General features: G+C 35.3%; 1 protein-coding gene across 1 annotated transcript in view; it reads left to right on the forward strand.

The window, feature by feature from the left end:
• The first annotated feature begins 652 nt into the window (after positions 1 to 652).
• The window catches only part of LOC145688831 (uncharacterized), a 73,427-nt gene continuing 58,554 nt past the window's right edge, over positions 653 to 15,525 (forward strand). Inside the window, exon 1 of the mRNA XM_081763000.1 lies at positions 653 to 786. The gene's annotated coding sequence lies outside the window, so the exon portion shown is untranslated. The remainder of the gene's footprint in view (positions 787 to 15,525) is intronic.

Here is a 15,525-nt window from a genome sequence, read left to right on the forward strand (position 1 = left end):
GAAGAAGGCGGTTTTAGCCTCTAATTGGGGTTACTTAGTAGGCTACAGGTCCAAAATACCTTTTAGATAGGAAATTATTACTACTTGAATCTAATTCATTCTAAATTTAGGCTAATATCCTATTTAAATAGATGCCGAAATGAATTCCTTGTTGGAAAATAAAGTATGAACAATGGCGGAACCAGAAAAATAGTTGAGAGCAGCTTCACTCACAAAGGCTTCGTTTTTTGTTTTTGTAGAAATAATTAGATCTTTGGAAAGCTTGAAGCGTATATTCATAGAAATGACTAACGTTAGATATTTTAAAAAGGAAATCATTGGATTTGGGTATACTTCAGCGTGAAAGTCTCATACCCCGTAAATCTTCCACTAATTACGGTTAGGATGATATTCTTGGACATAAAGTCCGTCTCACACGGATCTGAACTAAGGCCTCAATCCAGGCTACAACTGGACAGTTTTGCTTAACTCAAACTTCCATACAATTTCTTTTATCCTGAAGTGATGTAGGGGTCTCAGACCCTTAAAACTGGGAAGCCTTATTTACACACCTCCTGGTGTATGTATCGAAATCGAAAAGAATCGATCTTCGTCGACACTGAAATTTCCGATGTTGCCAAGTGTACTGTTAATACCATCGCAACCACGTAAACTTGAATTATGGAGAAGGACCTTCAAGTACCGATACCTCCTTACTTAGAAGGTATAGAAGATATTAAACACTGGAAGAACTTTTACACATATGAAATGTCAACTTCAATTTCACAGCTTGAGAGTGAGGTTCAAGTGAGTTCGAATTCCATTTCTTATTGTGAGCGTGAGGTCGAGTGATCTTGAGTTCAGGTGAGTTTGAATGAACGTGAGGTCGAATTCCATTCCTACCGTGAGCGTGAGGTTGAGTGAGGTCGAGGAAAAATGAACACCTCGGTCACATTGAAGAGTCAGTTCATTTATATAGAAAAGAATTTTTAAAATAATGACTTATTCTCGAATTTTATTATACAATAGCTTGGTGTTACAATGCGTATAACTAGTTAAATGTTATTTGGAGAAAACGGTTACCGGTTAAAAACAAGCAGCTCTAGCGTTGTTAAAGAATATTAACGAATTTAAGTTCGCTTAAATAAACCTTCTATTTTATTGTGATGTACACAACCTGTAATTCATCACGTATTATTTTATGAATGAAAAAAAAACTATTGGGCAGTACCTGTACCTAGGTACAGAAAATGAGTACCTAACCCAACACTGCGTAATGGTGACTCGTAAATACAATGTAAGTAACTAACAAAATTCATTATCACTCTAAATATCAACCATTGACACTTAGAATTAAGATTTTACAATGCAAGGGTTTGCTTGCTGCTTTTTGACCGAAGCAAAGAGAAGGTTCAGATCCGACTTACTCGGCATGTGTGTTGTCTGTCTGTATGTCTCACGATAACTTTCGAACGCCTTAACCGTTTCAAATGGAACTTTCACAGATTGTTTATTGGTTCAAAGTACAGGTCAGGTTCGTTGGGCAATAAAATCGAACAAGAGGGAGGGGATGAAACCCTCCTCTAAAGGGGCAAAAATGTAGAGAAAAACGAGATAATTTCAATTAAAAGCTAATTATATTGAGTTTTTTCTCCTGTAAGAGCTTTCTACTTGTGTAAACGTACTTCGGGGATTGTGAGCTATTGGTTGTGACAAATCGGACAAAAACGTCGCCAGACGATTAAAAAAAATGAACTCGGCTTAACGTAACGTATTTCTATAGAGCTTTAATTTTCACCACAAGATGGCCCTTTTATATAGATCTGTTTTGAATGGACGTGTTGAGATAAGCATAGAGGGTCTACGCTCTACATTTCTTTACTTGAATAGATGGCGAGTTGTACATGTACTGCAAACTATACACGGTATAAGTACCGGCTTTATGAGAAAATGCTCGAATCAAAGTAAGATCTTTGTTGTAGTCTGCTCTATAGGTTTTGAAGTGGGTTTTATTGTTTTTTTTTTGTTTTGTTTTACCCGAAATAAAATACGTTTTCGGAGGAAAACTTCACCAACCCTATTTCTGAAACTAACACATCTATTTTACTGAGGCCAGTTATACATATGGTGGATCAAATAAGCCAACGCTTCCTGGAAAGAATGTTTGAAACAAAATAGTGTTTATTAATATCCAACAAACGGCGGAATAGTTTAGAATGGGAACTGATCTATCTAAAGCAACAGGGAGGGTAACAAATCGAAACCACAGAATAACACTATCGTAACTCGAAATATACCTCGTTACAAACCAACCAAACAGACGGTTTGTTTGTGATAGTTTCCGTCCTTCTTAGAATTAGGCTATAAGTTTAAGCGTAATTCTTTGAAAACCGAGGAAACTATTCAGTATTCTTATCAAAAACTTTTTTTTGATTAAGCTGTAACCTGGGCCATTTCGAGTTACGACAGTATTATTCCTGGGGCGCGATTTGTTTAATTGCGTGATTTCAATCATTTATATGCTAAGACTCACACACTTTCCTTGTGAATTGTAGTAAAAAAGAATTTAATTTGTGCTGCATGTACCTTGAATGCACTTCATAGAGATCTCGATATAGGTATAATTTAAAAGACATTATGAAACGGAAAACCTAGCGTCAGTCTCCATTACAGCTTGTGTTTCAGAGAGCGAGATTGAAGTCTGCTGTTACGTAGAATAAAATCGATACATTTTTAAACCTTTCTAGTACTACTACCTCCAGCAATGTAAAATAATACGAGATTATATTTTCTTCCACTTTTAAATACAGTTTCGTAATCTTGGTAACTATATAAATATATTTCAATTTCCGCACGTATGCTTTCAGTACAGTGGCGTTTGGACAAGTGAACAGAACCGTGCGTGGCACGTTAGGAATTTAGTTAATTCTTTAAAAGAAGACAAAATCTAGAAATATCATTCCTCGTATCATAAGTGTTTTTAATTTACTATTTCTGAAAGAAATTGGTTTAAGTTTACCTAACCCGAAGTCAATATCTTGACAATGTTTTACTTAAAGTAAAATTTGTAAATGTTTTGTTTGAGCATTGCCCTTAAATACAAGGGGAAGTTTAATGTGAGATTCCGGTTATAGAGGAGGGTTACCAAAGAGTACGCACGCCCTAAGAGCGCGCAGTGCCAATTACGCTGAACTGGTAACACACAGAATTATTATTGCTACGCTCTTTGACGTGTCTTTGTGTGAAAGTTGATACGAAGAAAAGGGAAGTTAACGTTTCGCTGCAAACAGAAAATACAGCTAAAAATATGTTTTCTGAATTCTTGATGTAATATTTTAGTACTCTTAGTTAAGAAATTCTTCTGATATAGCAACTAACTACAGTACCCTTGTTGTATGGTAGAAAATATGAATGCAGATAGAATTGCTTATCATGGCTTTGTTTCGGGGGTCTTGCATGTGCAGCCACATGGATGAATTTTACTCGAGTCGACTGCTGTTTCCCAAAGAGTGCGCGTTAGTGAGCTACAAAAGAACGCGCGTGTTAGTGAGTTACCAAAGAACGCGCGCGTACTCTTTGGGAGAATTTCTTTGAGAGTGTGTGTGGGTGGCGGCATTCATATTACAGACTATGTGGTTCTTCTCATCAGTTACTCTCGGAGTGTAATCTGATGTTTGAATGGATTGTAGAATTCTTTGCAATTGTATGACTTCGATTCAAGCACCATCTGAAGTACTGTACATCATCTATAAGAAGTATTTTAAATTCACAAAATTTCTTAAATTACAATGATGATGTGGTGTTCTGCCCGAAGGTAGGCCTTTGGTCCATGGTAGTTTGCCATTGCTTTTCATAGTATGATGATGATGTCCTAAGAAGTGAGGAAATGATCAAAATGAAGATTCTGGAAGTGTTCTGGAGGAAGATGCTGAGCGAAATATGGCTTCGATTACGATTGAAATGAATTTTTTAAAAAAAGAGAGAGACAGAGACTAAAGGTGTTGCTCAGGATTTTTTTCCAGTTGGTGGGATAATGTAATGAAACCACGAACTAAGAATTTTAAAAATCGTCATTAATTTTACTCATAAAAATCATAATTTGTGGGTGAAACTGAACGAAGATTTTCTTTAATATTTTAAATTTCGTGTACGTTCATAACATAATTTTTAAAACCACATGGACGTGTAATAAAGAAAATGTTGGAAGCAAAAGCAAAATAGTTTAGAATCACCTGTAGTTACATAACGTAGTGTTTATTAGTAGTAATTAACATTTTGAATAAAATTACGAACAATTGGAAGAAAATTTTAGGGTAAATTAATGTTTAAAATCCTTTTTATTTTTACATCGTTAGATAATATTTTTCAGAAAATGTTTTTTTTTTTTTAACTGAAGTCTTATAATTTCGTTACACCATGGAGAAAGGAAACGTTTTAGACCTACAGAAGCCGCAACAACAAGCACGTTTGTTCATCCTAAATACATCATTCCTCTTCCGAAATCAAAAAGTTTGCGACAAATTGCACGTACCAAATGTCGATCTGAAATTTTTACTATTTCTCAAGTTTCTTCAGAGCAAACGAGTCAAAGGAAATGTTAAGTCAAAGAGAAAATTCTTTGATCATCCCGATGAACCATCCACTTCAAGAAAGAAAACTGCAGCTGAGATCAACCAAAACTTCATGCGCAATGTGTCACGAATTGAATGAAGAACCAATTGACGAAGACTGGATTCAGTGCATTAATTGTGAACGATGGTGACATGAGCAGTGTTCGTCTTACGAAGAGGTTTGGGATTCAAGTATGATAGGTGTTGAATGCGCCCTCTTAGGGACAGCAAAACGCACTCTTTGGGGCACTGGCCCTTAAGAGTACGCATTTCGGTTTGTTTTTTTTTTAACTTTTTTAACGTATATCACCATTTCTACATCTAGTTTAAAGTTTTCGATTTCTTACGATGTAGCCTAAAATTCAAATAAAATTATGTACAATTTATATAATTTTTGCTTCATTACTTTCGGAGCTTTTTGAAGATGAATATTAAGTGCGTGCTCTTTGGTAACCTTTCTCTACAATCGCTTATTATGGCAAGGGTGTAGATGACTGATCCAACACCGACATTGGTAAAGGTATCGCAGTCGTGAGCCGAAACTAGTCAAAAGTTAAAAAAAAGAACGCCGTAGTTAAATGTTTTTTTTTTACATGCCTACAAGAACATCCGTGAAAAATAGTGGCCTTTACTAAAAAATCACTTGATTGTTTAATATCATATCTTTTATTGTCCAATTCTGGGCTAACCTATTGACTGGCAAGAGCAAACTGAATGAGTGTAAAACGGTACCGGAGCAGACGGAATTTGTTTTTCTTAAGTATAAGCGTCTACTACTTCGAAAGAAAATAACCTAACTTTACGTACGTAACCTAAGTCAGTATTTTCCTGATTCACATCTGCGGAACCTTTGCCCCGATGTTAACTTAGGATTGGTATTTTGTTCAATTTTTGGCACTTGTAATAAAATTTTCAATGTTCCGGGTATGGTGGATCAGTTATCTACATCCTAGTTATAAAAAAGAACGTTTATACGAACAGGGTATTCTGTCTCACTTAAGACGGATTTATGAAGTATAGACTTGGTAATTTTCTAAATAGTACAGTCTTGGACAAAAAAGGGACAACCGCAATTTTTGATCCATGCACACCAAGAACAAGGAAATCTAAGAAGGAAAACAACGACATTTAGTTGAAGAAGGGCTAGTACTACAATTAATATAAATGTCAATGACACAATACTCCACACAAAATTCTAATAATCCCGGGGAGAATAAGAGCGGGTGTCTCCTTTTTTATCCAACACTGTATAACCCCTTTAGTACATTTTACTCTTGTAATTTTAAATTGGTGTAAAAGTGCTTAGCGCTTGTCTCATAATGTCTTCAATAAATTAACATATGGGATAATGCTAAAGTGCATTAAAGAAACTTCTCAACTTCAAGACATAAATGGCATGCTATGAGATTGTTTACTACAATTCACATCAAAATTTGTAGATCCTTTTCCAATTAAAATGATTGAAATCACTTACCAAGCACCTTTTGAAATATAGTATTTTAACTGCCATGGCCCAAGCATCTTCTCGGTTATTTCGGGGAAATTAATTATTTCGTTTTGTATATTGGAAAATGCTTCTCTCATTAAGTAAAAAGATCACTCACTGAAAATGGGCTTAGCTGTGGTTGCGATGGTATTAACAGTACACTTGGCAACATCGCAAATTTCAGTGTCGACGAAGATCGGTTCTTTTCGATTTCGATACATACACCAGGCGGTGTGCAAATAAGGCTTCCCCTTAAAACTAGGTAGGTTTCACCACCAGAGCCTCTCGTGGTCGGTGTGTTAAACAGACAAAACACTTGAAGAATGTGTTACGCACAGGGAAATCAACTGTCGTAATTGTAAATATTATTGTTTACCTATTTCAGAATATGAGTTCACTGGAAGATGAAATAGGCGTAGCAGTGATATCTGCTCCGTTGTTGAGACAAAATCCGCCCTTCCCTCCCCCAAAAACGAGAGAGAAAGAGTAAAGAGGAGCTGCTGGTCAGGGAGTGAATTCTTCGCCGCAATAATGCACAGTAAAGCACCGTATTTTCAATGGTGAATAATCAACTACATACAGAAGATTCTCGTTCCTACAAAAAAAAAAAAAAAATGTATAGAATGGAGTATTCAGAATTCCACACGCTATTGAAATTAGTAACTTCGAAAGTACGGCAGCGAGATACGAACAAGAGGGAGTCTGTATCAGCTGAAAAAAGGTCTGTAGATCCTTTTTATCCACCAGATTGTAGAAGTGAAAATCAAATGACTTGTCCACATATGTAAATGAGGACAGTTATCAGGCGCGGAAAGCTAAAATAAAGAAAGTGTGGCAATTTTCTAGTGTAGGTACTGAGTGTATCCGCTCTGCCCACTACCCACAAAAAATGCCCACATAACCCATAAAGTAAACTTATACCGCGCCGGAAGCTCCTCTCATGCACTACACCCGGACTTTCTCTATTGTGCCAGCATTGTAGAACTGTTCCCTAAAATTGCACGACAGACACACAACATTGATGACAATTAACTCTCATTGTTTCTGTTTCTGGTGCTGGTTTACTTTTCGCGTACCACACCTGAATTTTATATGTGTAGAATTACTAGTGTAATATTATTACAAGTGCTTTACGACGGATAAAATAAGTGAGTTCATATGAAAGATGCCTATATAAAATTTATTTTCCATTTTAAATTTTTGTGCGTTGAATTTCTGCACAAATGTACGTAGGTTATATTTTGTTTACAAATGAAATTCTACTAGTATGATACCATGACAAATGCTATTGAAACTCGTATCACTGCGAAAACCCATTCGTTTCCACAACCTTTGCTTATGCCAATACCCACCTTCACTGACGCACCCCCTCGCTAACACTCGGCCCCCCCCAGCTTCAGTTAGATAGCATTCGTGCTTTATATTGGCGACCTAGCGCACGTTGTGTTTTTTGGGCTGCAGTTTTTATGTATGCATCCGGACCTTGTATTTATAGGCAAATAGTAAAATAATTATAATTTTTCAACAATTGCTTATGATACCCCTTGAATTTTAACTATGCATTGTGGATATTTTCATGTCGCCCAGCACGAATCATTTAGAAAACAATAAGAAGGAGATTAGTAAAGGAATTCTAATTTTTGAACAATTATTTCGAGTGGTGCGTGCCAAAAGTAAACCTGCACGCTTTTAAAAAAACATGTTACAGTTTTTGGTATACAAGTTGCACAACATACTTAAATAAGCTATTTTTATTCTTTTAAAAGATTCAATTATATTTGTTCACACCTGTTCTGTTCGGGCAGACACTACTTACTTCACTGCATACCTTCTCTAAGGTCTTTATTCTTGCAGTGTTTTAAAATAATATAAATCGTGCTTCATATTATCTAAAAATTCATATTTTTCATATCATTCTATTCATATTAATAATATTTCTCTTGTCCAGGCATCATTGTTTTGAAATTACAGCGAGAAATAAAGTTGAATGTCGTCAGGCGCTACTCTTTTCTGATTGGTAGTTGTATGGAAGTCCAGAAGAAAATAGAGGACTAGCTAAGGAGAGTAATGCTCCCGGAAGTAGAAACGAGAAACACAGTTCTGATTGGTTGGCGTTATCCACTTCTTGCCACGTTGCATTAAAATAGCAAAATCAAACGATTGCTGCTGTCGGCCTTCGTCGCCGAGTGGGATAGCGCTATATGCTAATACTAAAAGTCTCTTTTGGCGCGAGTTCAAACCCGGCCCGAGGAAAGTTTTTTTTTTTTACATTTTCTTCTACATTTTTATAAAGCTTATTAAATTAAAATAATATGAAAATAATACTTAAAAAGTGATTTATTTACTTTTTTGCAAATAAATAGTTGTAGTACTTATGCCCTTGTACTCCATGATATTGGGCTCGTTTTGTTCCCCTTGTGCTTCATGATATAAATTTTGTGATCAACTTAAAACAACTGGCTAGGATAGCGCGTAAAACAGCTGGGTAGAGTAGCGCGCGGGAAAACGTACTTCCGGGAGTATTACTCTCCCGAGCGGGTCGTGAAAATAGAAACTGCTTCTGTTTCTTCCAAGTCAGGATCCAAATAAAGACAGCAGAAAATTTCTCCTCTCACACGATCGTTAAGTAAGGTCGTGAATTTTAGATAGTGAATCGTAGCCTTACTTCAGTCCCGCCTGAGACAGGCTTAAGGAATAAGCAAGGCAAATCAGTTCAGGTTTTTTTTTTCTATTTCTGAGTTGACATTTTTTTTGGGACATATGCTTAACTATTAGAATATGGTTCATGTTCCGACTACAGAAAATAGGTAATTTTCTTTATAAATATTAGTAATCCATACTAAGTATTGATACCAGTACCCTCAGTCTTGTATCAATATTTGTATACTGTATGCCATTTTGTGTAAGAAGTAAAATGTACAAATACCGAGGGGAAAACATTACACAAAACATTATATTCGTATAGTGAACAAAATTTTTTGTTTGTTGTGCAAAGTAACCCCACTATGGAATTACTTTACACTTAAGTTTATATTTCAATAACAATGCTTATACAGAATGTTTACTAATGAACTTTCTAGAATGTTTTCCACATATATCTAGCTATTATATGTTATAATACAGTGTTGTGAATCATTACATTTATAAGTTAGAAGTGGTTTTCTTTAAAATTCGTTAAATCGTGTGCAAAGTAATCCGTCTTACGGAACATCATGCTTACGACACAGTGTTTGAAGTCCTGTATCTTCGTCAATATACCATTTACGTATTTAATCGCTTTTTTAAGTAATTGTCTTAAACATTATCCTCCCTTTTGTAAATAGGAGGATTTATGGCGTTATGCAGAGTTGTTTTGACTTATCTACTGAAGTTGCTAAAGGCTTGTCATACAAAATGTCTGACTACTGCAGGAAACATATTTTAGTAAAACTCTTTAGTATGACACTAAGTACGCGTCAGAACTACGCTGTATAAGGCCTATAATCTTTAAACGTTAATATCGTAGTGCCTTTACCCTTGTTTCAATAAAAATGGTTAAGTGTTAAGTAAGTTTATAAAAAATTATGTCTCTATATGAATCATATCAACTTGATAAATGTTAATATCGGGCTGCCATTTTCCTTTTTTCATTAAAACACTGAAATGTTAACTTTATAAACCGTTACATGTATAAATCATATCAATTTTGATGTCAACATCATACATTATTCATCAGAACTCAATTTATTATATCACGTGTTGTCCTAAGATGAAAACACTCAAATAGTAAATGAAGTTTATTGTCACGTAATCTGATCAGCCAATGAGATGCGATAGTGGCTAGGCTTTGGGAGGAGAACAAAATACGAGCCCTAGGAATCATTTTCACAAAGTTTAGTTTTAGTTGAGAAGCCTTCATTGTGAGTAGTGGCCAATTTAGCCACTTTTTGACTAGATATGGCTATTTTGAGAACCTCGTTAGTTATAAATTTTCGAAAGAGCCACTAGTGGCTTTTGTAGCCACATGCTTTTTGCTTTTAGCCATTTTTAGCCCGTTTCTGCGTTCAGACACTTTTAATGTATTCTGTGTGTCCTTTTGTTATTTTCTGAAGTTTGATTCGTTCTCAAAGTGTCAGCATTCTAAATTCCACTGATAGAGTTTGCCCTTTAAAATATAGGGTTGATAGTCATACTTAAGAGTTCCCCTTACCTTGGTTCCACAGTAGTGAATGCGTTCAAAACCTGTAAGTTACCAGTAGACGTTGAGAAAAATATTCGGGGAAGACTTGTAAGTTTGAGTAAAAAACTCGTTTAAAAAATTCGGAATAGAGTTCCAGGTTATACAGGCATCATTGGTGTCTCGGGGGGGGGGGAAGCGGGTGCAATGGGGATGCGTCCTCCCAATATTTCGAAGTACAAAATATTTAATATTTTATCCTAATTTAATTTACTTATTAACGACAGAATAACATATAAATTACAATACTTATATTTGTTTGAAATATAATATTCAGGCTCTGAAACGATTATAACAGAGTTCTTTATATACATTGCACGGTCCGTGAAGGTAAGCAGAAAGGTAACAAACAAGATCGGAGATAACAAACATAATAACAGATAACAGATAGCATATAACAGAATAACAGATAGCGGGTTGCCCTAAGATGGATACGACAAGTAGTAAATGAAAGTTTATTGTCACGTGATCTGATCAGCCAATGAGATGCGATAGTGGCTAGGCTTTGGCAGGAGAACAAAATACGAGCCCTAGGAATCATTTTCACAAAAATTAGTTTTAATTGAGAAGCCTTCATTGTGAGTAGGGCCTAGAGTTTCCAATTTAGCCACATTTTGGCTAGATCTGACTATTTTGAGAACCTCGTTAGTTGGGATAGGTACTAGATACAATTTAAATCACTTTCTTTGATGTCCCTTCCAAATTTTACATGTCAGAGACGCCAGTGATACGCATACTTAGAAAATGACGACTTCCAGTGTCAATGATGATTTATAACCAGTGAAACAATGTTTTTCTGGCTTAGCTTCACTTTCGGTTTGACATTAGAAGATAATATCGATAAAATTGAAAATCACTGCCGAACATAAATTCATAAGTCTTCATCTAAAGAACTTTATATAACACTTCCACAGTGCAATGCGAAGGTGAAGTGCGTATTCAACTAGGTGAATACAGTAAAAAATAGACATAGTAACAGGTGGGAAACAATAATGATTTCTTCAATTTTAATAGTGAGATTTGGGTATTACCGTGTGCAAAAGTTATTTTCTATATGCAATTTCAGCCACTGTTTCTGAACTAGTTGAACAAATGGAGCCCGGTTACAAGCAATCAAGACGAATTAACCTACGCCTCAACCTGAAGAAGTAGGTGATGATGATGGCATTTATTTCTAGTAGAGAAGTTTTGTTTTAATTTTATTATTGGAAGCAAATTTATTTAGCTTTGTCTCAGCGTGAAAGCTTGTTTACTTTCCAGCCATTTTCACCTATTGATTTTAGCCACTTTTTCTTGTTGAGTGTTGACAACACTAATTCTGAGACAGGGCCGCCCACAGGGGGGTGTATGGCGCAAGCTGCACCATTGAGAAAATTTTGGGGGGGATTTTACTCTACTTTTGAACTAGCAATTTTACTGTCGAAAAAGCATTAAAACACGATTTTGAGAAGCTAATTTTCAAAAATTTTCCAGGGTGAACCCCCGTACCCCCTGCTTCGATACTCGATGAATGAAGTACCGCGCAAGTATCCGTATGAAAGGAAAGGTTGGTTCGTTTTAAGAGAGAAGGGCCGCCCACAAGAGAGATGAATGGCGCAAGTTGTGCCATCGAGAAAAAAATGGGGGAATAAAAAAAAATGGGGAAAAATTTTACTCTAATGTCGAATAAGTAATTTTGCTGTCGTCAGAATAACATTGGAACACGATGCGATTTTCGTTAAAAAAATCTCAAGAATGAATCCCCCTACCCCCTGCTTAGAAACTCTATGAATGAAGTACCGCGCAAGTTGCTATATGAAAGGATGGGCTGGTCGGTTTATCGCTTTGTGGATATATCTGGATCAGTCTGGATCAGTGGGTGAAGAAAGGATTCATTAGGCCTTACAGGTGTTTGTTTAATATGTCTGGTTTTCCATAGCTAACAATATTATACCAGATACCTCTGTCATTACCAGCAACTTGTTGCTCAGCAGAGAGGATTATGAGTAAAGTAAAGAATGTAAAAAATAGACTAAGAAGCAGCATGGGAGATGTATGGCTTTCCTTTCTTCCGAAAAAGACATTTTAGAATGCATTCCTAACAGCGATATTATAGACAAATTTGCTTTGTCGAGTGAGCAAAGAAAAAAATTATTACTCTATAAAGGACATCAAGGGAGTAGAGGTATCTGTAAACGTCCTTTTTTTTGACCTTGAAAGTACTTACACTTTTGGTACATATTGTCGTTGAAGTAATGAATATTGTAATTACTCTAAGTACTCTCATTGAAGTACAAAGGTTCAATTGTAATTAAATTATTACGGCTTTCTTTTTACCGGTACTTTAGGTACAATAACTGACATGTAATTATGCTGTACCGGACTGTAGTTTCATTATTTTGCCTACGTAATAACGACCTACATATTTTTTGTTCACTTTTTTTTTATATGCGTTCCTTTGTAGAGCATGTTAAAGTGACAGGATGAATTATTTTTTGATAAAGGTTTAAATAGGAAATTGAACGAAATGGTTGGCTGTGCTTGTACTTTATGTTGATTAATTATTTTTGTGTACTTTGTAACATTTTGAATGTCTAAACAGAGCTCGCCCATATATAAAGTGATAAATAAATGCATTTGTAATGAGGGTGTGACATTAGATGAATTGAATCGGCAGAATTTGTAGTGCTTTGAATTATAGCGAAAAATGTAAAGAAAACAACATTAGTTACTGAAAATAAATTGTTTTGGGTTTAAATGAGAAAATAATGTTAATTTAGTTCTGGGTAGGGTGGACATTTTAATATAAAGGAAGTAATTAATAATGTAAAGAATTCACGCATGGTTCTTGAAGTGTATAATTAATGTCAACCGTTTGATTTTGAAAGACTTTTTTTTGAAACGGAAACGCAATCCTTTAAAGATTAATTGTTTGGGGAAACAACAGGCAAACAAATCTGCAACCCGGCAGGTTTAGGACGCGGCAGGAAAATTAATTCAGAACGACAAGGGTTCTTTAAGAAAAGAGACCGCCATTTGTTTTAACATAAGTGCCCGCAGGGGAGGTTGGGCGACACAGAGGATGTAATATATGAGTTATGGAGAGTGAGGTTCTAGAATTTGGTAGAACTTTCTGGATTTATTTTTGTTGGTATACAAACTTTGATGCAAATCAAGTGGTTACATTTGAAGAAATAAAAGCACGATGCGTTTGAGTTGGTGAATTGTATTCTATAGAAGTTAACAGAGAAGAAGAATTTATCTGTAAGTACTGGCTTTGTTTTTTTTCTTGTTTTATGTTTATGTTTTCTTTTTTTCGTATGAGAAGGGACATTGGAAATGAAATACACGCAAAACATTTGTAATTGTTGGGAGTATAAGGGGGACGGAAGTGTTTGTTTTTATCGGGAATTGATTGCGGATTTTCCGGCATCGAAAACCATATGACTCGATGTACTTATATGTAATTATAAATTAACTAAGGTGTAGTGTAATGTAATATGGAGGCTACATGGATTTAATATTGGTCATTGCACTTGGATTTGAAGCAGGGCCCTTCCACGTGGAAAACCGTACGCTAAATATTTTGTTCGATGGAGTTTTTTACTTATATGGCACTAAAATTGAACACAATCTGTGACTTGCCGGGAATCGAATTATGATCTTCCGCGCCGAAAGCCAAACACAATAAACAAATAGCAAGGAATTTTGGATTGTTTGGACCTCTCCGTTAGGACGAGGCGTAGTTATTATTTTACATATTAAAAGAATAGTTGCGTAGACACACAAACGGACACATTTTATAATAAATATGCGATTATTTTCTTGTTCATAGGACCATAGCATATCTTCAGAATATAAGAAGTGTTACATGAAAAGACCATTAAATGATGTGTGAAACTGATTACTTATGTAATATGTATTAATTTTTATTATTTTTGTGTGTGGTATTAACATTTACAGTAGGGGAAAGGAACTGGGTAGCCTACACTTGCTTTGAATTTTGCTTATTTTTTATCTTTAGTACTATTGAACTGAACATAAGTTTGAATTTCGGTGACGAATAATATTTTTATAATTGTTAGCATATGTCAGTGGTTTCCAACCTTTTTCATTTTGAGGCGCATCTGGAAAAAAAATGTTGTTTGTAAAATGCAGGAGCTGAATAAAAGCTTGGTATGTGATACTTTTGTAATCATTTTATGAGAAAATTTAGATTTTTTCTTATTGTTCCTTGATGGTACAAATAATCGTATTTGATTTGAAGTTTAGCGTCCCTTTTTAGCACCATAGTTATGTGGGACATGGACCTACTGATTAACGTTGAATTAGAATCCTTGAGCTTCCGCAGGGAATTCAATCCCCACGCCAAAGGCGCGTACGCTAACCACGTAGCCACAAAGAAGATTTATTCGTGTTTGAAACAGTTACATGAACTAAAATACGGTATATAGTTAATTTCTTTTGGTAAGCTTCGTGTTTTATATTATATATTCACCTCGTGATTTACAGCGGTCCTAAACTAATAGATAGGAGTTTTGTGTTGTAAATGAGAGGAGAGTATTTGAAAATGTTATTTAGCTCAAAGTCGCGTCTCAGTTTCATTAATTGAATGCCGGACAAGCACCTTTTGTAGGTATAGAGCATATGGTTTTTTACTTTAACGTTTTAGGCTTACACTTCATTGCTATGAAAGATGGGAAACTAGTTTAAAAAAGTAAAACGATTATTATGGTTTATATGAAAAAAGCACTGTGAATCAAACTTGGACTTACGTGTACGAAAAGCGCCCTGCTAGCCATTAAATTATCGAAATATATTAGACAGTATGGAGAACAAGAATTAGTACCAAGAATGTAATTTTACGTGCGTATGTGACATACACGCTGGGACGTTTTTATACTAACATTATCAGTGAGATTATTTTGTTTTGCTAATATTATATATCTAGGGTTTAGGGTAAAGTAGACGGATAAAAGCGAATACTTATAAGTAATTTATGAAGGGAAGAAATAATAGTGGTAGAGGGAAACAAACATAATGTTTCTTTGGATGAAAGGAAGACATTTCGTATGAGACATAACCATACTATTTTATTGAGGCATTAGGTCATACATTTTTTAGATCAAGTATTTTTAGATGGGGATAATGTAAAAGTAATTAGAACATGATACGATATTAGTTAACGAAGAATCTTCTTTATTGAAATTCTGTGTATGAAATTAGTACACAGTACTAATACTGCGTACTGCAGT

The sequence above is a fragment of the Thermobia domestica genome, chromosome 7, assembly GCF_964235325.1.
Source record: "Thermobia domestica chromosome 7, izTheDome1.hap1.1, whole genome shotgun sequence".
Classification (NCBI taxonomy): Eukaryota; Metazoa; Arthropoda; class Insecta; order Zygentoma; family Lepismatidae; genus Thermobia; species Thermobia domestica.